Here is a 23,602-nt window from a genome sequence, read left to right as displayed (position 1 = left end):
ATAAAATGAGGAACCAGCAGATCTCAGAGCAGTAAAATATCATCTTATCTGTGTTCTTCAGCAGCTGCTACAGTATCACCATATTGCACCATGGACATCAGGAGTCAGATTCTGGTGGGAGAGGAGTTTGACTCTTCACCTGTCTGTTCATGTGTGCTGTCAAACATCACCATGGATCCTGTCTGTTTTCTAATAAACACTATCTGAAGAAAACAAGTTGCATCATTGCAAACATTTATCTTAACTAACAATCTTCACACCTTCAGCTTCCTCTTCTTCTTCTTGTCGCTTGGTGAAACACGTCATTGTCACAAATAGACCTGAATGAACAAAGTGTGAACTCTGATGGCTGCATCTCATGTTGCTGATCAAGAATTTGGGGTCTCTGTCAGTCACTGTGGATGAGAGAAAACTACATTTCAAAAATGTAAAAGTGAAAATTGTAACTTGTACTTGTAATTTTTGGCTGTTTGGACATCGACAAGAAATTCAGAGAGACTGAAATCTAAAACAGACTAAAAGTCACTATGAGGAAGTGACATCATCCTAACCACAGGAAGTAGCTGCTGCGTCTCTCTACTAAAGCACTAGTTTAGAAACTCAGACAGTTCTGAGCACGAGAACAAGAGACAGAAGAAGGAGAGACTCAGAGAATCATGATGGTTGAGTTCAAATGGATTTCTTTATTTCTTCCAGCGGTGCTTCAGTTTACAGGTAAGAATACATATATCACATATATAAATGGAAGGCACATTGTAAAAAATAACTTGATCAATATTATTAAAGATTCTTTATTAGCTACATTTGATTTAACTAAGAAAACCAAATCTGTTGTTTCTAATGTGGTGAGTTTAGTGAACTCTTGGAAACTAAGGATAAAGAAATAATCGTCACTAACTATGAACATAACAGACATTTTCTCATTTCACTTTTATTTTTCATCATTTTCTCCCACAGCAGCAGCTGGAAAACTTCCCCTCTCCTTCACTGTCAGAGTTGGAGATGAAGTCACTTTGCCTTGTGAAAATGTGATAGACGGTCAGCAAAAATGTGAAAATACTACATGGATCTTTAGTGGTTCAGGAAGCAGATCAGCACTAACGCTGTTTGAACTTGGGCAGATTCACAAAGATGCCAAATCTAAATCAGACAGACTGAGTGTTACAGAGAACTGTTCTCTGGTTATAAAGAAGGTCACAGTCGAGGATGTTGGTCGTTATTACTGTCAACAGTTCATATCAGGACAACAAGCTCCAGACTCTCTGGTTCATCTGTCTGTTGTTAACAGTGAGTATTTCCATCATAAAGTTTTCAGCTCAAACTGTCTTGTTAGAACAATATACTGAAACATTACAATAATTATGATCACAGTGATGAAGTTAACTTTACTCTTGTTGTCTTTCTCTCACAATATCTCCATCTTCACCAGTGACTGAACGTAAGGACGCTGATAAGGTGACGTTAACCTGCTCTGTGTCGACATATGGACAGTTCTGTAGACACACAGTGAAGTGGCTGTATGAGGGTAAAGATGTGGACAAAGATAACAAAGACATGAAGACATCACAGTCTTTCTGCTATGCCGCTGTGTCTTTCCTGGATTCTCATTTTATTAACAAATCAAAGTCTAACTTGAAGTGTGAAGTGACAGATGGTGACTCTGGAAAAGTGCAGCTGTTCACCTTCAGCCCTCAGTCCTCAGGTGAGAAAACAGGTGAGAATATGCTGAGCTGGTGTGCGTTTCCCGAACAACCACGTAAGGTAACGTTGAACTATGTTGGTACGATGCATCGTTACACAAACAAACATCTGAAATACGACCGTTTCCCTAAACTGTCATACCTTGAACTAATTAGTTTGAGCAAACGTAGTTCGAACTAACATGTTTCCAGGTGTGTTCGTCTGACTTTTACAGCACGAAACTCACAAAACGTCATATTCTGCCTAAATATGTCAGTTGTGACCGATATTAAGTGACATTATTTTGCTAACTTATTATTTAGGCTTTTTATATTATTGTCGTACCGGCAATAACAAGAAAATCAACAATAGCGTTAATGAAATCAACAATATAAATAATATATAACCTAATCATTTTATTTAGCCTAAATATCGGCTAGAACTTAGAAGAAAAAATTAAGAACTATTAGCGATTCCAAGACATTTAGTGAAATAGGTTTAGTATCTTTGTGTCAACACTGTAACACTATTATGAATCTCTTGGCATCTGACATCTAGGTTTTGAGAACAGCTCAGTGCGCTAAGTGTCTGAGCTTACGCATGTTCTCTATTGAGACAGATACGACTCCCGTGAGTTCTCTATTTATCTTTGTTATAAAGGCAACGAAAACTCTCAGGGATTTATTCATTACAGTACTTTCATGGATTTTATGCTGTCCCTTTTTATGTTTGTAATGAAGACTAGAGAACACCCATCTTCCCCAGAGGCCCAGAAACGTATACATGTAGGTAATATTAAAAGTCTTGTCTTTACATTCTCCGTTTTGTCCTTTAACCTTTGTACTGGGTGACTAATATTAAATTAAGTTATTGTGAGCAGACGGGTAATCTGTGAGAAAAACACCTGCTGTTTGTAGATGGTCTACACTGAGATACTTAGTAGCCTACTGAATCAATGCAACCCTACCCATGACCCCACAAATACATTTAAAAGTACTTTTACAAATACATTTATTTTAAATTGACCTTAAACATGTTTGTACAGCAGGATTATCTAACATTCCCTGCTTAAAACACATCACATCCACCTCCTAACACTGCATTTTCTGCTCTCTGTGACGTAGTCACCGTGAACTAAGCTTCTAACCACAGGTCAGGAGCTGTAGTTCCAACTATGCAACTTAACAACAGTTGGTGCGAACGTTCGTCTGAACTATGGTTTCAGGGAACACCTGCGTCGCTTAACGATGGTTCGTACCGTGTAAGTTACCAACTTAGTTACCTCCGTAGTTCCAACTAGGGTTTTAGGAAACAGTTGCGTCGCAACTGCAAAGTTCCAACCAAGGAAGTTGCTACCGCAGTCAGCAACGATGCTTTTGGGAAACACACCCCTGTTCAAGATGATTAAAACCACCAAAACATTTGTTTATTTGATGACTTTTCACAGTGATGAACTTTACTCTTGTTTTCTTTCTTTCGCAATATCTCTAACATCTAAACCAGCAACAACAACAACAACAACTAAACCAACAACAACTGAACCAGCAACAACAACAACCAATGATGCTTCAACAAAACTACAAGGTAGTAACTCATCTTTCTCTAGAGTCTCTGTGTCTTCCTGTCAGTCTCTTTCTCTCCACATACATGAACTAAAACAAACTTTTTTATTGATTTTATATGTTGATTTTTAAGTTATAAAGCCAGTCATCAAAGTATAAATCATAAAATGGAAAGTGATTACATTCTCTCTCTCTCTCCTCTTCTGGAGTCTAAAGTCTGAATGTCAGAGCGACACTCGGCTGTGGGTGGAGATATTCTCTTATTCTGTCAGTCTCACTTACTCTACTTACTTGTAGGCATCCTCCCTCCCCTCTCTCTCTCCTTCCATCCCTCTCTTTTTCTCTCTGTTCCTCTCTCTCTCTCTCTCTCTCTCTCTCTTTCTCTCTCTCTCTCCCTCTCTCTCTCCCCCTCTCTCTCCTTCACCCCAACCGGTCGAGGCAGATGGCCGCCCACCCTGAGCCATGGTTCTGCTCGAGGTTTCTGCCTCTTAAAAGGAAGTTTTTCCTTGCCTCTGTCGCCTAGTGCTGCTCTTGGTGGGAACTGTTGGGCTTCTGTAAATAGCATCATAGAGTACGGTCTAGACCTGCTCTTTTATGAAAAGCGCTGTGAGATAACTGTTGTTGTGATTTGGCGCTATATAAATAAAATTGAATTGAATTGAATGTATTTTTGTTTTAACACACACGCTTACTGTTTTATTTATTTATTTTATTTTAATATTTTTTGTTTTTAAACACACACACACATACACACACGCTTACTATTTTATTTTATTTTATTTTAATATATTTTTTTAACATACACACACGCTTACCGTTTTATTTATTTATTTATTTTAATTTTTAATATCTATATGTATGTTTGTTTAAACACACACGGTTACTGTTTATTTATTTATTTTATTTTTAATATATTTTTAGTTTTTTAAACACACACACGCACCCATACACAAGCTTACCGTTTTATTTATTTATTTATTTTTTTAATATATTTTTATTTTTTTAACACACACACACTTACTGTTTTATTTATTATTTTATTTTAATAAAATTTTTATATACATTTTTTTTAACACAGACGCTTACAGTTTTATTTATTTTATTTTAAAATATTTTTTTTACACTCACACACGCTTACTTTTTTATTATTTTATTTTATTTTTAATATATTTTATTTTTTTAACACACATACACACACATAAATGGTTATGAGTGTATATTGTACTGCTAACTGCTCTATGCCAAATTCAAGGTTCTTAGAAGAACCTTGTTCTTAAGGGGGGGATGTTACGACCCCTTCCTTCTCCTGCAGGAGGCTGCAGGCAGGGAGGCTGATTGGGCTGCACCTGTGCAGCTCTCTTCAGAGCTTATTTAGCCAGGACTGATCAGTGTTTTGTCTTTTGTTCGACTTACAGGCACAACAACAACCAACGATACTGCAACAAAACTACAAGGTAGTAACTCATCTTTCTTTGGAGTCTCTCTGTCTTCCTGTCAGCCTCTTTCTCTCCCCATAATAAACACATGAATCTAACATTTTATTTTAGTCTTTTATTTAGTTCTTAATTATTATTTTTTCTGTTCTACAGCTCGTGCAGATTGTTCTGCTCTGGACTACATAATGTTGGTTATGCGTGTGGCTGAACTCCTCCTAATTACTGTGATTACTGTTCTTCTCATCAGAGCTCGAGGTGAGAACATTCACACCAACATTTGTTCACACTGATTAACATAACCTGTAAGTTTAGAGCTGAAATATTTCTCTGTGATTTATTTACCTGGTAACCAGAGACTACCTGACAACAACACAGTGACCTACAGCAGCGTGAAAGCTTCCTCTTCTTCTGCTGGAGCCTCAGCTGATCCCAGCGACCTCTACGCCACCGTCAACAAACCAAACAAATAAGAGACCACAGTGTAGTTACAGCTCATATCATTACAGGTAATTTACACTGAGAACTGATAAATGTTTTATTATTTGAATTATTTTATGATAATATATGGGACATTTAGCTTGATGAACTTGCTGTCAGGCACTTTAATGTGCTAGTGCTGTGTTGTAGTTAAACATGTATTAGTTTTTACTGTTATTTCTGTATCAGCTGTTATTGTTTGATATGCAGTCATTTTAACACCTATATTTCTGTAGAGGTTTAACACCTCCAGAGCTCTTCGCACCTTCAACAACTTCTTCTTCCTTTCATGTGGTGAAACGGGTCATTGACACAAATAAAGTGTGAACTTTTTGTGACAATGCTAAATGGTAAGTAAAGGATGTTAAATGCTTCCTTTCTTAGCTCCTTTAGCAAAGGCTACACTGGACAGTTCTTTATGAAAGGAAAGGAGATAATGCTTTCCCACAATTCCTTGCAACAGCAGCCTTTAGAGCGACTCACCATTAGTTTCACCACGATAGACACCCATAAATGTACAGGAGCATCTAAAAAATTACAATATCTTAGAAATGTTTATTTGAACTGAACCAGACTGAGAGATTAAAGGATCAGGAAACATTTGCAGGTGTTTTGAATTGATTCTCAGGTCAATTTCTATATATTATATTTATAACTTTAATTATAATTATGAATTTAAAAAACTGAGATGCACCTGTAGAAACAACAGAGCATCTATTTAACAAATGTATAAAAATATCAAAAGCACCCATCCCAGGAAACTCTATATTTATGTTTGAGTATAATTCACTCAACTTTCTCTACTTGTATATTGATTTTGTTATTATATTGTGTCAGCATTTTAATCCTTTTTGTTTTTTCAGCAGTATCTATGTTGTTGTTACTTCCTATGAGCAGCCTATCTGATGGTTAAATGTACCAAATGAAACATCCTTTCTTAGGAGGTGTGATTCTGTGTTGGACAGGAAACCTTTTGAAGTGAGCAGCATTGAGTTTGTCACTGTACTCATCTTCCGCGTGTTATAAATAAAGTTGGTTAAAAAGAAGCTGGTGTAAGTGCAGCCTGGTTCTCTGAGCACCGCGGTTGTCTTTTATGAATTCTCCTTCACATCTTTCCTTGACCTCATGACGTTTTCCATCAAAGTCAAGGAAAAGTGTTTAGGAAAGGACAGAGGATGGATTTTTTTTACAATTACAATGTTTGTATTTAATGTTTCATGGTTTTATGTTATGTTGTGAGGACAAACATGACCACAGTTTCCAGGTTCAGTTCGTCCACAGACACATTTTAAATCTCCAAACATGCTGAACAAAGAGCAGCCTGAAGATTATTGAAATAATTATTGATTACATGTAACAGAAATAAAATTTCGTGTCTATAACTATAATTTCAGGACCAATTAGAGTTTGAGACCTTGGGAGTGAGGACGTTTTGTCTGGTCCTCACTTTGGGACAGACCTTTAAAAGAGTGTTTTAGGGTGAAGATTAAATAAGTTTAAGTTCAATGAAGGTTTGGGTCATTTAGTTGTGATGGTTAAGAGTTAGGGACAAAGCTATACTGTGAGAGACAGAGAGAGCTCTCTGCTGGCTGTTGACTCCAGAGCGCCATCATGAGGTCAGTCTGTGTTTCTGTTTCTTTTGTTTTTAATTCAAAGAAATCTCAACATCAACTGAACAAACTGATATTTTTGCACATGCATTTGAACACTTGCAGTGGTGGAGTGTAAGTAAGTTCATACAAAGATGATCTAGTTAGTAATCCATTATGCTTCCTTATCTCTGTTGGGTCTGTGGTCACTTTTCCTTCAGGGAGGCGGAGACACACCATTTGTTTTTGACTTCTCTAAATTAAAGAAGAAGGTGGATAGTGCATCTACAGGTGCATCTCAAAAATTTGAATATCTTGCACAAGGTATTTTTATTTTGGAACTTTCTCGAGTCAATCACAAATTTAAAATACATTCTCTAACTTTTATTTTTAGACTATATTTAAGTAACATTTAAACAACATTTTACATAAATGTTAAATTTGTTCTTAATGTTTTTCTTTATTGAAACAATGAACAAATAATGAGGCAACTGTTTCATTTGACAACCCATTTATTTTTCTTAAGTGAAGAAATAATTTTCTCAATAAAACATTTTCCAGCAAGTTTGCATGACAATACAACAAGGTATAGTTCACCCTAAGACTCATTTTGTTATCAATTACTCACCCTTTTGTCAATAGAAGGATTGGTGAAGTTTTGTTAACATCCGTGTTCTTCTGCGAGTTTGAGACACGTTTTTTTTCCACTCAACTGCAGTGAGCGGCATCTTAGCTTCAAACGTCCAAAAATACATCAATAATCAATAAAATGTCTCCATGCTGCTTGTCTGAGTGTCTGTAGCTCACACATGCCAAGACGTTTGTAAAAAACATTACAAACGTGTGTTCAGCTTAGTTTGCTCTGCTGCTCGTCCCATGCGTGCTCCTTCCAACGCCACACACTACTAGTAACACTACTAACTTTCCATCCTAAACATTTGAAATAATTTCACTAAGTTTAGGAAGTTTAGAAATTTTGTCTTTGAATCATACAAAAAGGAGAAGACTGCCAACTGAGGAGGAAAGAGGAAGCGTTCAATCACATCCCCAATACAACTCTATGGGAAAAGCCCGTAACGGCAAAGATGGCGGTTATCCCGCCCCTCCCGCTAAAAAGCCAATCATCTGCTTTAAACAGCCAAAACGGGAATCATATTTCAGCCAATCGTGTGGTTCCACTGACGCATGCTTAGTAGAAGTATAACCAGTGGGGAAAAACTCTTTTTAAACATTATTTTGGGGCAAAGTCGTCAAACTTTTTAAGGGATTTTTATCATATTTTACTGCTGATTCTATTCATGTAGTTTTTATGTCCCAGTGACCAGTGAAAGCTCAGTTCTGGCTCTCTCCCCATTCATTCAGATAGGAGCCTGGTTTTGTTAGTATGAAATTGCTGCCCAGAAGCGTTGCCAAGATGGCTGCCGAGTGGCATGACTTGCCTAAAAGGACTTTGGTACCGATAACAGCTGAGGTTTGCACTCGCTTGTACACGCACAAACAACCTGTAGTAAATCTGGCCTTATGGACCTTATGCACAACTCTAGTGATTCCTGAACTTTATTTCCTGTCTCTCAGTATTGGAAACACTGAATAATACAGAGAAGAGAGGACAGAGGAAAGAGAGAAGGGAGGATGGACGAGGAGAGTGGAAGAAAGAGAAGGGGAGAGGAGAGAAGAGGAGAAAGGAGAGGTAATCATTACCCCAAATTTCACTCTGGTTTTCATGTCAGGAATATGATTTAATTCACTGATATTTTAGATTTATTTCTTATGAGATATTGAGTTAATTTAGAGACTTTTAGGAATGCATTCCCACTCATGCACTGTGTAATAAGCCATATAGTTTAATTACAACTATGAAAATATCTATTTGCCATCTCCAATTGAAAGAACCACCAGAATGCACTTACAATAAAGACGACTTATTGAAAGGATGCATTTTGTTTCTTTTATTGAGTTGTTATAAAACACAATGATCAGCCTTCGGTATCCAACACACTTGATTCTGTCAGTTTTTATTTGTTTTTGCTTTTCATGCATTATACAAAATTTCATCAAGCAATTTACAATTTTATCGTTCAAGTAAACTTATTGATTGTTTAAATACATAATTTGGTAAATTTAGATAAAAATTTGGTTCTTTTTATCGTATCGATACTGGGCTGGACCCGAATATTCGACCGCTGGGTACAGATTCGATTTTCAATTATGAGATTCGATTACTGAGGGTTTTTTCCGCGCGCCTGACCTTCGCCGACAGCAGTGAACGTAACGCTCCAGTTCACAAAGGGAACACGAAATGAAGCCCTCAGCTGTGTGGGAGCACTTTAAACTGAATGATGACAGCAGTAGTGTGGAAGTTATGGTGTTTATTGATTTTACATTTGCTTAATTTCATTACAGATCAAAACAGTCAAATTTCCTACATTTTAAAATCAATCAGTATCAAACTATAGGCTGGAAACAAACAGCAACACAATGAACACATTTAAATAAGCCTAATTATATTAGGCCGATTGTAGAAGTTTAGTCGCTGTGAAAAAAGTTCAGTGAATTTTGCATAATAACGTGTTAGATTTAGTTCCGCTACCGGAAACGCCGCTCATCCCGTGCACTCTCCGCCTGGACTTCATACAAAACTATGATATCCTGGATCTGCATTGGTTGGTCCTCTGAGGGCATTACTCTTAACTGCTTCAAAGTAACTGTATGCACTGAAACTTTAACTCAACCTTTCCTAAACTATCGGTTGGGACCCAAAGTGAAATGTCAATTTTGTGAATTTATTTTCCTCAGTTCAGCTCAGGTGCGTCTCTCTCTACCTCTATTTTTTACCCTCTCTCCATTTCTCTCCCTGACTCTCACAGACTCAAACACAAAAACCTTTTTTGTTCTCATGTAAACAATTAAATGTGACTAATTTCAATGATCAGTTTCCTATGTCTGCGGGAGGCGAAGGTTGAATATATGTTTGAGCTGAAGGTGCAGTTTTTGAATACACATGCAACAACTTCAAATCTCCTCAAATGGCTTCCAAGATATTCAAAATATTGCCTCTCTGAATCAAAACAAGCGGAAAATTTTGAATCTGGAAAATACAGACAGAAATAAATCAAACCTCATCTGAACTAGATTTTCATATCAGCATAAAAGTCAGCTTAAAACTAAGAATGAGAGGTGCATAGGGTTTTAGATTTACCTTACATTAGCCGTTCAAATCAGATTTTGTAGCAGGAGAACGTTTCTGGTGGAGGCTGTAAAATACAAAGAAATCTATTAATGCATCGTACTCAAAGCTACTTTAATGCCAGGCATGATGGAGAATCATCAGATTGTCCTTTCAACTTTTGTATGCATTACATTTTATACACATATATAACACATAACTTCATAAATCCAAATATATTCTGCTTCATTTTAATTTGGAATAGTATGTATATTCTGTGATGACGGTAAACCTCTTACAACTTCTGAAGTGCGAAGCACTACACAATATTTTGTTTTACTTTAATAGTCAGATGACTTTGCTTGTGACAGAGCTTGTTGTAGTTGCTGCTTGAGAGGGAACTGTCAAATGTAGACTTTTGTTGTATTTTTGATAATATGCTGTCAAAATATTTGAAAATATGACTCTGATCTTAAAATTACACATCTTTCATACAGAATCGGAACCATTTCCACATGTAAAATCTTAAATTAAGAAAATCCTGCATTTTTGCCACTGTGATTCTGTTCCTCTCCTGAAAAAGGCAGTAGAGCATTGCTGGTCTAGATTCACGTTGTTGAGAGAGAGCTGTGTCATATGTATCAAGAATAATGCAGAATCAAAATTTAAACAGTGTAAACAGAATCAGAAAAGAGAACAATGTGGCTTCATATCAAATTATGAGCAAAATATAGACGAGGGAATTAGAAATAAAGAGATCCAAATAAAATGATGGTCTTTAGGAAGCATGTGGAAGCAAATTATCACAGCAAATGTTTTTGGATAGATCATTTTATTTTGTCAAATTCCCACAAATTAATTAAGAATTTCAGATACTTAAGGCTAAACTCAAAAAGCAAAATTTCAACAAGTGGTGCTTCTTTTTAGTTTAAATATGACACATAAAAAGCATTTTCATATATGGAATAAAATATACAGCAACTAGAGTTGAGCCGGATACTCGGCTGAAACGAGTATCCGGTACGGATAAAGCACTTTTGCCGAGTAACACGAGTCAGTATCTGTGCTCGGATTGGATAAAAATCCTCATTGGGTAGCTGACTGTGTCTGCGTTCTGTGATAGGCTAGTCACAGCGCCCCTACAGATTTATTGTGTCCCGCTCTGCTCACTCACACACAGAACACTGAGAAGAGAACAGCTCTCTCTCTGTCTCTCCCTCAGTCACTCAGGTTCGCGGGTCTTTTCCGTTAACGTTTAGGGTTTCTTCAGCTTCAGGTTTGTTTTTTACTTCGGTTTGTGGTACTACTTACTTATTAACCAGTAGAGTTCTGGTAAACGTGGGGTTTGTTCAGACGTGGTGCTTGGTAGAATGCGACTCGCGTTGCGTCTCTGCCTGTCGGAGATTTTTATTTCTTTTTTAAACCGTCAGCTGGCTCTAACCAGTTTTTTAGAGTGTCTGATGCTTTCTTGCTGTATTTTATAAAAAGAATAAAGGTAGTTGTGGTATAAATAAATTATTTAAAATAATATTACAAATTAAGCTAAACACACACAAACACACACAAACATCATAAAAAAAATGAAAAGAAAAAGAAAAAAAGAAAGTTATATTAAGTATAAAAAACTTGTTCATTACATTTTACTTCATAATTGCAACCGCATGTGTTGTATTCATTGTTGTGAAACTTGTTCTGTATATAGTCATTTGTTATCGTGATCAAAACCATTGATCTGAAGCTCGATGCTGATGCTGTCATGTAAATAGTTTTCTAATCAGCAATAATATAACAATTTCTGATCAGCCCATATCAATTGCATGCTTAAAATAACATACCAGTTAAAGCCCCGCCCATTTCAAGACAACCCGACCCACTTCCGGGTTAAATCCCGGTCCGAGTACAGATACAGATAATTCATATGGTTAACGCAGATACAGATGATGCTGTACTCGCTCATCCCTAACAGCAGCAGTAAGAAACAAATCTGAAATGCCAATAAAATTAATCATCTTTAACATGATAAACTGAGTGACATCTTGTGGGAACGAACATCTCTCCTGTTTGCTCTGCAGATGCATAAACTGTCTGTCTCTGTAAGATTTTAGATTTGTGGCAAACTGAGAGTACACTGCAAAATAACAAAACTATAGCTTCCTCCTTAGCTTATTTATCAGGGTTTTGGTGAGGTCTGGCAGAGGCTGCTCGAGGCCTCTCCAAGCCGACCTAGAGAAGCTGCGAATATTTGAAACGTTTCTTCCTCCTCCCTTACCCCTACGTGTAACGTTAGCGGTTGTGTAACGTTACTCTGTCGTTGCCTTGTGTTAATTACGCTAAGGAAACTCATCATTTTGGCAAACACGCCATTTATTCACAGCATCTAGCGAAGGATTAATCTTACAGTCAGTCCCGGTTTACACACACACACACCAACACACACACACACACACACATCTCACTGCAAGTGCAAAATGAAAAGAGGTTAACGTTAGCTGGTTGATTTTCGCCCGCACACTGTGCAGCACGGTGGCACATAGCTAGCGTCCTCTCCTCCCTCACAGGACAGCTACGTGACAGGTGGCAGTAGGTGACGGTGAAATGAGCAGAGGAAAATATGAGCGCTACGTTTCGGTCTGGCTGTAAATGTACAGTGTAGGTTACAGTTTGTCCGTTAATTAAAGTCTGTCTGTTCTCCAACTGCTGGAAAAGTGAAGGCAGTTAGCGACAGGTAACGTCTCCTCTTCAGACTGCGGTCTGGAAGCTGAGCAGGACGTTTTTTGGTGGTTTCATGTGAACTATTTAGAAGAAACAAGTCTGTTTGTCAAATTTAGCTCAACTGCTCCAAATCTATCAGGAGGAGCAGTCAATGATTCAACCAGAAGCTTGTGGATGGCTACCAAAAGAGTCTAAGTGAGGTAAAAATGACAATGGGACTTTTAGACAAATATATATAATAGAAAAGTTTTCCTAATATTGTCTACCCCATTGACATACATGAGGGGGGCAGAATAATAGAAACACTTGTTCAATATCTAAGCTTAGTAAAAGTAAAGATTTATGGCAGAGCTGTTGGGTTGCAGTAGACTGCACGCCCTCCAAATAAAGTGCTTGGTGAGGTATATTAAATATGTATCTAATATTTAATTCACCAGCACTACTTCATCTTGTAATTTTTAAACACATAGCACTGTATCATACTATTTTTGTTAAATCATTACATAAAGGACACCTGAAATGCAAACATTACTCTTTAGAATTCTGCAAAATCTGTTTGTGATTTCACAATTTGTTTTTCTACTTTCTTTCTGTCCTATGTAAAGGATCTGATGCTACAGCTGTTCCGAGCGAGCTCGGACAAGTTATCTTTACAGCATCCGTGTTGAGGGAGGTGATGCCACCGCTCCTCCAGCTGATGTTGGGATAGTCACCGAGGCTGCTGAAGTTCTGCATGACTTGGGAGACGTCGCCTCTACACGTGCACTCTTAATAGGTGTAATTATGCACTGAACCTCAGTTATCCTCAGAACCTTAAAGCCTTCTTTGAGGTACTTCACAAGTGATTCTTTCAACTAGATGCTAGCAAACTCTCAACCAAGGTACAGATGCTCAAGAACAAACTCTATGAATGAGCCATTGATTTGGACGCTGTGTTCTGTGGAATAGGCAGAATTGTAAGCAAAGCATCATCAAAATTGTTGACAACTAAACATTATTTTGCAAACTTTTCTACACTTTATAGTGCCAATAATTTTACTGTATTATTTTTTTCATGTGTGTTGGTGAATAAAGTCCATAACAAAATGAAGTTGAAATTGATTTGTGTGGGACCAGTTGACAAACATTTGAATTGTGTCTAATTTGGAAAAAAAATATTGAATGAAAACCTAATGTTTTAATTAATTGAACATAAATGTATATTTTTACTACTCCAAATAAAATATTGAAAGGTAAGCTTAAATATATTGTTGATCAGAAGTTTTATTTTTAATTGGATCAGTTGACATTCATTGTGTTACTCTTATACAAGCTAATTAAATTTTGCTTTTAACTAACCTAAAACAATTTTGTGGAATCTGTTGAAAAAATAAATATAATTAAAATCAAAGCTTCAGTTTTTTGAGTGAACCAAGATGGGACAACAAATACACCTTTTATGACCATTTGATTTTGATATATAGCCCAAACACCAGTAAGCTGTGCATCCAGACCTAAAGAGAACAGGTCTTTTTAGCCTCAAATGGCCTATGAAAGTAAACTCCAAACATTAATGGGAAAAGAACGTAGATATATTGGATAGTTGCTGTTGCTTGTTTGCAAACAAGAAGAACTATAAGTGTGGTGCAGATGGTTTTATCGCTACATCACGCAGCCCTAAAATGTCGATCATCTTTACGTTTTCTTAACATAGACCATGTTGATATAGTTTAAGTACGTGTACGGCTGTACAAGATATTTAATATATTCAGTAGATATATATTTTTATGACCCTATTCACAGCCATACTATTCAAACCAAAAGAACTACTAATATGATGCTAATTTGTATCAAGCTGCTAGAAGGAATTGTAGTTTCAAAAATATTATTGTATTTCATATAATTGGAAGTTGCAATACTTTACTGAGTGCACATGGGTGGGTTTAAAAGGGTGGGAATCACATTTGTGTAATACGATTTTAAATATCTAATTGTTAAATGGATGAAAATCAAGTTTGACCATATTTGACAGCACCCCCACTTTGTGAGTCTGTCCATATGGGTATAGTCACATAGCTGAAGTCAAGATTACAGGTCAGCTCTCACAAATGGTTAGTTCTCCCTAACAGCCACAATTAATGTTGTACATTATGATTTATTATTTTTATTTGAGTGAATTGGGATGATAATGGGGAAAACAGCAAGCAAGATAGATAAATAAATTAAATTAACACAAAATGTATGGTCACATTTTTAGTTTAATTTAACATTATCTATTTTGTAGCACTGTGCATGTAAATGTCATGTTGAGTCGACCGAGTCCTCCAAGCTTTTAATGAGTCTGTTTCTGTCGCAGCATGAGACTGCCTCTCTAGCCACGTTTGACTACCCGGTGAACGACAATGGCCTGAAGCCTGTGATGGAGCAACATGGCCCGGTGCTGCCCGAGGACCTGGACTTTATAAAGGCACAGATTGCTGGACCGACCGCTGGACACTAATGCAGCTCAAGGCCAGAAGGTACCGTCCAGTTCTGCCTGTGTGAAATCATCATTGCTCCAACAACCAGTGTGTGTGATTTGTATAGAAAAGCAACTTATAACACGATCCATAAAATATTTATCCCAACTTTCCCACAGTCTCTTAACTAATCCACTGCTGTTGAAAGTCTGGTAATGGTTCCAACTTGGAACCGGTTCTTGATACCCAACCCTATTTCAGATATGATGGTGCCTGACCTTTTAAGGGCTTTTTAGGTGACCAGAAGGATTTTAAATTATATTCTGGATTTTACAGGGAGCCAGTGCAGAGAAGCTGGTGTGAGAAATATGTGATCTCTTTTAGCAAAAAATATCACATTAGAACACCTTAAAATACTAACTATTATCAATAAATAACCAGAAATAACAAATTATTAATTGATATATTTTTTTTATTTATTTGAGGTCAATTAAGAATCCACATATTATATATGTTTTCTGGTGTGGGAGGAAAGTGGAGCACCTGGAGTAACCCCATGGTGGAGAGGGGAGAACATCAAACATCACAGGGCACATAGAAACAAACATCCATTCATACACATTCACACTTAAGCACAATTTAGAGTCACCAATTAACCTGCATGTCTTTGGACGGTGGGGGGAAGCCGGAGCACCGGAGAGAACCGGGACAGACACGGGGAGAACATGTAAACTCCACACAGAGACGCAGACGACCAAGGTTCAAACCCTGGACCTTCTTGCTCTGAGGCGACAGTGCTAACCACTGCGCCACTGTGCCGCCCCTCTTTTAGTTGTGGTTTGGTATTTTTGGTCAATTCAGAATCTACATAATAAATGATTTATGATGTGGGGGAAGCCGGAGCACCCGAGAGGACCGGGACAGACACGGGGAGAACATATGAACTCCACACAGAGACGCAGATGACCAAGGTTCAAACCCTGGACCTTCTTGCTCTGAGGCGACAGTGCTAACCACTGCGCCACTGTGCTGCCCCTCTTTTAGTTGTGGTTTGGTATTTTTAGGTCAACCTGAGGAGAAAATCCAACTCCACACAAAAAGAGTCAGGCCCGGAATTGAACCAGCACCTTTTTGTGTGAGGCTGAAGTTTCATCCATATGCTCGACTGGAGCCAATCCCAGCTGACATTAGGTGAGAGGCCGGGTACAACCTGGATAGGTCGCCAGTCCAACACAGGGCACATAGAAACAAACAACCGCTCACACACATTCACACAGGGGAGAAAATCCAACTCCACACAAAAAGAGTCAGGCCCAGAATTAAACCAGCACCTTTTTGTGTGAGGCTGAAGTTAAATCCATACCCTTTTTTCCCTTGGAAAGCAAAAACAATGTATGTCAGCTTTCCATATAGCTCTTCAGGAGCTGTTCAGGTCTTGAATTTCTTGCTGCAGGCTGCGTGCTCTCGGTCGACCTTCTGTTTCTCAGCCTTCATTGCATTGTGTGCACTTTCTAAAGCTCTTTCACTGTTCAGCTTTTCTTTGAGCTTCTGGACCTCTCGTCGAAGTACATCATTTCTTCGACTCGTGGCATTTTTTCCGTTGTCAGCGATTTGTACAGGACCTCCAGTATTTTTTCACTTGCAGTCTGCCGTAGAGCTCTTCAACCTCCAGCTGTAATGTGTGGTTTTGTTGGATCAAGGCTTCGTTTTCTTCTTTCATGACATCATTCCTGTCTACCAAAGCTTGTTCCTTTACAAGCCTTTTCTCCACCTCCTGAATTTCTTTTTCAGGATTTTATTTCTGTGCGTTAGATTCTTTTTCTCTCCTTTCAGTGAGTCATAAATTGCCTTTGTAACAGTTTTGTTTTCTATCTCCTCACTGCACTGTTGGATTTCTTGATGGAGTTCATCGTTGCGTTGTCTTAAGGCTCCTATCTCCTCTCTCAGCGGACCACACTTGCCTTCATATTCTTTCATACCTCGAAACTTTGAGTGGAGCGTTGCAAGTGTTTTAAGAAGCTCATTTTGTTTTGCAGAGACAACTTTTTCTTCTGCTTTCAGGGCTTTATATTTGTCTTTCATGGCTTTTCTGTTCTGGATCCTACTGGTAAGGTCCTCAATGTCTATTTGGATGTCTTCATTTTCTCTGCACATAAATCCCATGTTGTGCAACTTCTCCCTACACATGACACCGAAAATCTTTTGATCTTCATAATCTTTGTAGAGCTTCTGGCGTTGTTCTTTCAGTGCTGCGTTCTGCTGGCTGATGGTCACTTTGGAAACTTCCATTTGCTCATTCATTTCCCGCAGAGCCTTTTCATATCGGAGATCTTTGGATATCTCCCGAATCTCTTGTCTCAGGTCGTCATTTTGCTGGCTTATCGCCTCTTTCTCTGCTTTCAGTGTGTCATACGTTTCATCCAGAGCAGTTAAATTTCTACGCTTTTCTTTGAGCTCCTGGATTTCCTCTTGTATGCTGTAATTTTGGAGCCTCATGGCCTCTGTTTCCTCCTTAATGACATTACACAATTCCTCCAAAGATGGTTCATTTTGGGGTCTTCTCCTGAGCTCCTGAATTTCTTGTCTCAACGCCTCGTTTTGCTGGCTTGCTGCTAAGAGCTCTGCTTTGACTTTATCATAGTTCTCATCAAAGGATTTATCATGTGTCATATTGTGTAGCTCCTGGCGTTCTTTTTCCAAAGCTTCATTGGCGTTCAAAATGGCTTCTTTCGCCACTTGCATAGCGTTGGACATTGCATCCAATTCTTTTTGAGTTTGGCTATTTTCATGGAGCTCTGCTAGTTGTTTTTTCTCATATTGTCTAGCGTACCTTTGCAGTTGGAGATCTATTCCTTCCAGTTGTTGAATGACTGCATCCAAGTCCACTTTGATTTCTTGGTCAGATATATCTGCTTGTTCTTGGCTGACGTCCATGCCCAGATTGTCAAAGAACTTCTCAGAAGGGACCGTTTCCTCGATGCAGCTCATTTTTCTTCTCTCTTAACGACTGTGTTAACCAGCGCTTGTTTTTCTGGGCTCTGTACACGAAGCTCAGTTGTAAATGATTCATTAGACTGAGGAGCTGAAGTTTCAGAATGTGTTCACTCTGTGGCTTTGATCTTCAGAATGTGGAAGCAGGCAGTGACATCACTTTCCCCTCAGAACTGTTTATGACATCATCAACATTATGACATCGTCTAAATTCTGATCGATAAAGTACAGGAAGTGAGGGAACCTTTCACACAGCATGGTGTTTATGAAATGGTAAAAAGACAGAGGATCAAGTCTGAATCTACACATTTTTATACACAGAACTATCTTCCTGTTGTCTACGTCTTCTCACATAAGAAGCAATCATCGCTCCCAAAATCTGGCAGCAATACTGTTTTTCCACTGTTTGACACAAACATCCTCTCGCATTAACCCTTTCTGGTCTGCCCTGTCCAAACCTGGGCCAACGTCCAGAGAAGTTCACACATCCTAGCAAACTTTTCACAACATGCCTCAACACAGAATTAATCATATTTCAAACATCCATCAGTGGTCAATAGCTAGGATCTATCTATACACAGATTTAAATGCTTATGTTTTAAAGTAAAAGTAGTTAATATGATGCACATAATTAAACATGCAACTTCTTCCTCCCTGTACATCTGTATATGTGCTTTTTATGTCTTAGTTTCATGCTGGCAGTGAAAGCACCGATGTTTGGGTTGTTTATGGTGGACAGATGATGGCGGTCTGTGTGAATTTGGAAGTTCTTCTGTCTCAAAACACCTGCCTGAAATTAATTATGACACAGCCCTAAGGAAAAAATAACATTTTACAAATCAGTTCTGTCCTTGTGATTATGTCGTACTACTTGCATTTGGATCAGAAGAAATGTAGTAAAAATTGGAAATGCACGATACTGTAAAGTGGAATGTTGTCCAGGAAACGTGAGAGTAGCAAGCCAGCAATTTAGAGATTTATAAAAGTGAAGCTGATTTAATTGAGCAGAGGCCTTTCTTTTCCATTTAGTTCCCAAAAGCTCTGTTTCTCAGGAGTTAAGAGTTGTTTTTTTTAGATTGTAACCTTTTATTTATTTTAACAGCATTTATGATTGTATTTCTAACATGTTTAAGGTTCTATAGGGTTCTCCTGGACAAATTTCTTGGCACATGCAGTTAGAAAGTGAGTCCTTCATGTACATCAGTGTTGTTGGGTTCTGTAAATAATATCACAGAGTACGGTCTAGACCTGCTCTTTTATGAAAAGTGATATGAGATAACTGTTATGAATTGGTGCTATATAAATAAAATGTAATTAAATTGAAATTAAATTGAATTGTACGTCGGTTTACAAGTGAGGCGGCACCGTAGTAATGGCTGCTTGTTTACTTCAAACTAGAACCTGGATGTTTATGTAGATGTGGTTGTGATATAGTCGACTCAGTTAAGATGTATATTCTAAGAATAAGGACTGGTTTTAAGTATTTGGTTTTATTTTTAATATGGATTTAGGTTGTTTCATTATTTCACATTAAATTAACATTGTGAGAAAACTATTATCAGAACTGTAATGGACATAAGTTTGCCTGCAGTTTCCTGACATTAGTGTTCCAGACGTATAAGTAGTATTAACAAGTGCTTGCAATTAACTGATGAAACATTATGTCAAACATTTGCATTAGTTAAAATGTCTGTTTCCCTGAGCCAGTTTGTCTCAAACACAGGGACGGTCTTACTATATATGACTAATAGGTACAAAATGTTTTGAAATCCGTGCAGTAGATGGCTTCCCATGAACTAGCTTCAGTGGCTGCAATGTACTCCTTTCGAGATTTCAGAGCAAGAATGTCCTTTAGCAAGACTTCTGTTTCTGGTTAAAAACAAGGTTACTCATAGGGATCCCTTCTACGATTGTGTCAGACACCTGGTATAACAATCTGAGCCTGTCAGTGGCAAAAAGAAGCACTTTTGCATACATAATTATGACGAGCGCCTTAAAGGAATACGTTGAAGCTACCTAGTGGTCGATGTGAAAAGGCACGTTGTCACGATATGAAACGTCGCAAAACGAGTCCATTTTGAAAGCGAGTATTTCCAACGTTGATGAGAGGTCTAAAGCGGGACTATCCTTCTGTGCACATGAAGAAAAAATAATCCAGAGTGACTTTGGAGAACAGCAGTCAGGTTAACTTCAGCAGGTAAAAGGTCTGATGTGAGCAGCATGTGTAGCTGCAGTGAATCTCTGTCTGTCTTGCTAACCCAGCTGAGCAGCCGACGTGCAACGATGTTTATAAACTGCGCTGAAAAGAAAACCCGTCGCACGTGAACCTGCGCTCATTGAAGGTTTAGTCACAACTCTGGACTGATGCAAGATGGAAAGAATGGGAATCACATTGACTATTAAAATGTTGATTAGCAGGACAGACTAGGCAATATGGATGCACATCTCTCAGTAGATAATAAACATCACATGTCATAGTATAAATAGTACATTTTCAAAAGGAAATATTAAAGGAAACTCGGGAGCCAGTTTGTTTGGGCCTGATGCAGCTGATAACATTAATATCTTGCAAGTATTGATTTATAATTTACTGGGGCTATGCTGAAGTTTGTCTGCAGAGGAGATGCTGGATCATCAGCCAGCACACAGCTGAAACACAGAAGTTTTAGAAAGTCACACAGACCCAGGTGAAATACAGGCAGCCTCAGCCAGTAAAAGCACAGCCAGAGATGTACAGGCAGCATCAGATACAAGCAGCTCAGACCCTAATGGAGGACTGAGTTAATGCTTAGCAAGGGAAGCTGGTGAGGAACATACTGACACATTTCATAAATCAAAAATTTAATGAGGGGATCTGTGCCCCAGTAGAGCTTTATGTCAAGCAACGCCCCTGAGCAAAACCACATAAACTCAATATATCTATGGAAAAATAAATAATATTCCTGACATCAAAGTAACGAGTGAAGGAGATATGACCCTAGTAGGTTTCAGGAAAATAATTAATGCGACTCTTTATTTAGATTTTCAATTAGACATTTAATCATTCAAATCCAAATATACTTTATGTCAGAGTCACAATGTGATATATGAAATCATGATCACAATGATGCAGACTGTAGACACATACACACACACACACACACACACACACACACACACACACACACACTCTGTCTATAGATTTTTTTGTCTCACTCATGACCAGCCTCAGGCCCGTTCAGGTTCCTGTGTGAAACTTTATACAAAGACAATATTTTAGTTTTCATTGAAGTTACGTAGGTTTGCGTATTTTGACTCTAATATCCTGTCTTGAACTTTCCTCACGTGGACTTAAAGGCTACGTTCACACTGCAGACCTTTTAGTTTACACGTGGCCCATATCAGACTGAAGTGTGAACTGGCCCCGGCCTGCAAGTGACCCGCATGCGCAGAAGAATAAAAGGACGTCATACGCAGCACGCTGTCGTACAGAAGGAAACGAGGAGCCATAGAGGTTAGCTCCGGTTCGCTCATACTTGCTAACCCTCGTGAATTTCACAGGAGACTCCCGTGTTTCATTGCCCTCTCCCGGTTTCCTCCCGGGCCGGGCTGTTTCAAGGCACTTTGGTTAATTAAACATATGAATTCATGCTTTGTCAGGTCTTTCAGCAAGTCAGCAGGACAACAACTTCTAAAAGGTTTGTTTTCTGAATGGAGTTTGGATCGATCAGGGCTATGCTACGCTAACTTGTTCACAGTAAAGTACAACGATAGCTGGAATAAAGTTACAGACACATATTTTCTGAACTCACCAGGTAGTTCAACTTCCTCACTTTCTTTTCTCCAAGTAATGCAGTGTTTTCTGTTTTTATATAAATATGAAGTATTAGTCCAACAGAGCTCTGGGTGCCAACGGACGCTAACAACATTTACATTTATTCATTTATTTTAGCTTTTATCCAAAGCGACTTACAATTGCTATATATGTCAGAGGTCGCACGCCTCTGGAGCAACGAGAAGTGTCTTGCTCAGGGACACAATGGTGGATGGGTCACAGTGGGGGATTGAACCAAAGGCAAGTGTCTTAGCCACTGCTCCATCACCCCTTCTAACAACAACAACAGTGAAACCAGATGTGCATGGAAGCTAGCTGCTGAGAAGCTCGAGTGAAGATAAATCAATGTTGTCATCCGCAAAACTAAAGTGAAAAGCTAATTTAATAAAAGCAGTTTACTCCGAGCTCCTCCCACGGGTAAACGGCGTAGTTGTCAGAGTGTAATCCAAACCGACCGCGGGTGTTTATTTGTCCAAAAGCTGCAGCGCTGCTCTCTGCTCTGTCCTCGACTTCTCCAAGTGCAGCAGCTCTCCGCCGGCCAGCGGCATTTCAATCCCCCGCTCTGCCCGGCCCTCTCCACACAACGCTCTGAAGCCATCGGTGATGTCAGGATGATCTCAACGCTGATAGGCTACAGCGACCTAGCGTCAAGCGACTTTCTCGCTGAGTTGAAAATGCACGCAAAGGCCTTCTCGTTGCCGGCAGCGCCCTCTTGCACCGCCGACAGGAAATCGTGGCGCTATGTGTCTTTGCATTGACTTTGTATGTAAACGCGCGCCCACAACGTTCACTTCGCTTTTGGTCTGTAAGCACCTTTACAAAGTTACAATCTCCTTGTTTGTTTAACGTAATGTCTGCAGTCTGTAGATGAGGATGAATCAAGTTCACCAGTTCATGGGTGCCACAAACAGGAGTCACCAAGTATTGTAGAAAGTCAGACCCACACAATGCTGAACCAGAACCAAAGACACTATCATAAAATACAGTCTGCATTATCATCTCTAATTCATAATTCTTATCATTTCAAGTTTTAACTTTCAACTTACTCTTTTCTTAGCAAACATCTCATTTCCTCTAGCTCATGTTAACTGTGAATGAAATGTAATCTGCGTTCAATAAAGTAGTAGTCATACATGTGAAACAACAAACCTGGATTTGAACATTTTCAGTTACCTAGCCAGGTAAAACTCCCAAATTCCAGAGTGAAAACAAATGGCGTGCTTATTGTAAAACACAGGCGAGCCAACACTAGACAAAAAGGAATACACACACTTAAATACCCAAGAGAGGTGGAGGAAACGAGACACAGGTGGAAACAAAAATCAACTCAAGGACAGGAAGTGAACTGACAAAGACCCACGAGGAAGGATTTAACAAAAGAAAACAGGAAATCACCAAACTCACAACCAAAACCAGGACATCCAGGGGTTAAAGTAGTTTTCATCAGAATTTGATAAACGCCTGTTTGTCTCATGTCCACATTCTCACCAAAACACTTCCTATTCAGCTCAGTCAGGAGAGACTTAAATGAAAAAGAGGCTTAAAGAGGAATTAAAAGGAAAAGGAACAGGAGAGTTTAAGAAATGTGAGAGGGATGTATGGCCTACCTGGTGGAGGGGCTGTGACCACAGAGGCCAGAACCAGAATGGATGTGAAGGGCTCAGTGGGATCACTGAAGACTGCTTGATCCACCAGCTGCTGGAGCGAGAGAGGGAGGGAGGCCTGGAGCTGGAGTGA

General features: G+C 38.7%; 1 long non-coding RNA gene across 1 annotated transcript; it reads left to right on the top strand.

The window, feature by feature from the left end:
- The first annotated feature begins 3,238 nt into the window (after positions 1–3,238).
- On the top strand, positions 3,239–5,083 carry LOC119912773. The gene is made up of 4 exons (XR_005446227.1): positions 3,239–3,264; positions 4,658–4,696; positions 4,832–4,933; positions 5,032–5,083. It is a non-coding gene; the product is annotated as an uncharacterized LOC119912773 (long non-coding RNA).
- Positions 5,084–23,602: the final 18,519 nt, after the last annotated feature.

The sequence above is a fragment of the Micropterus salmoides genome, unplaced genomic scaffold, assembly GCF_014851395.1.
Source record: "Micropterus salmoides isolate LMB-PRFRI ecotype aquatic unplaced genomic scaffold, ASM1485139v1 Ms_hic_scaffold_2, whole genome shotgun sequence".
Classification (NCBI taxonomy): Eukaryota; Metazoa; Chordata; class Actinopteri; order Centrarchiformes; family Centrarchidae; genus Micropterus; species Micropterus salmoides.
This window is presented reverse-complemented; position numbering and strand designations above follow the sequence as displayed.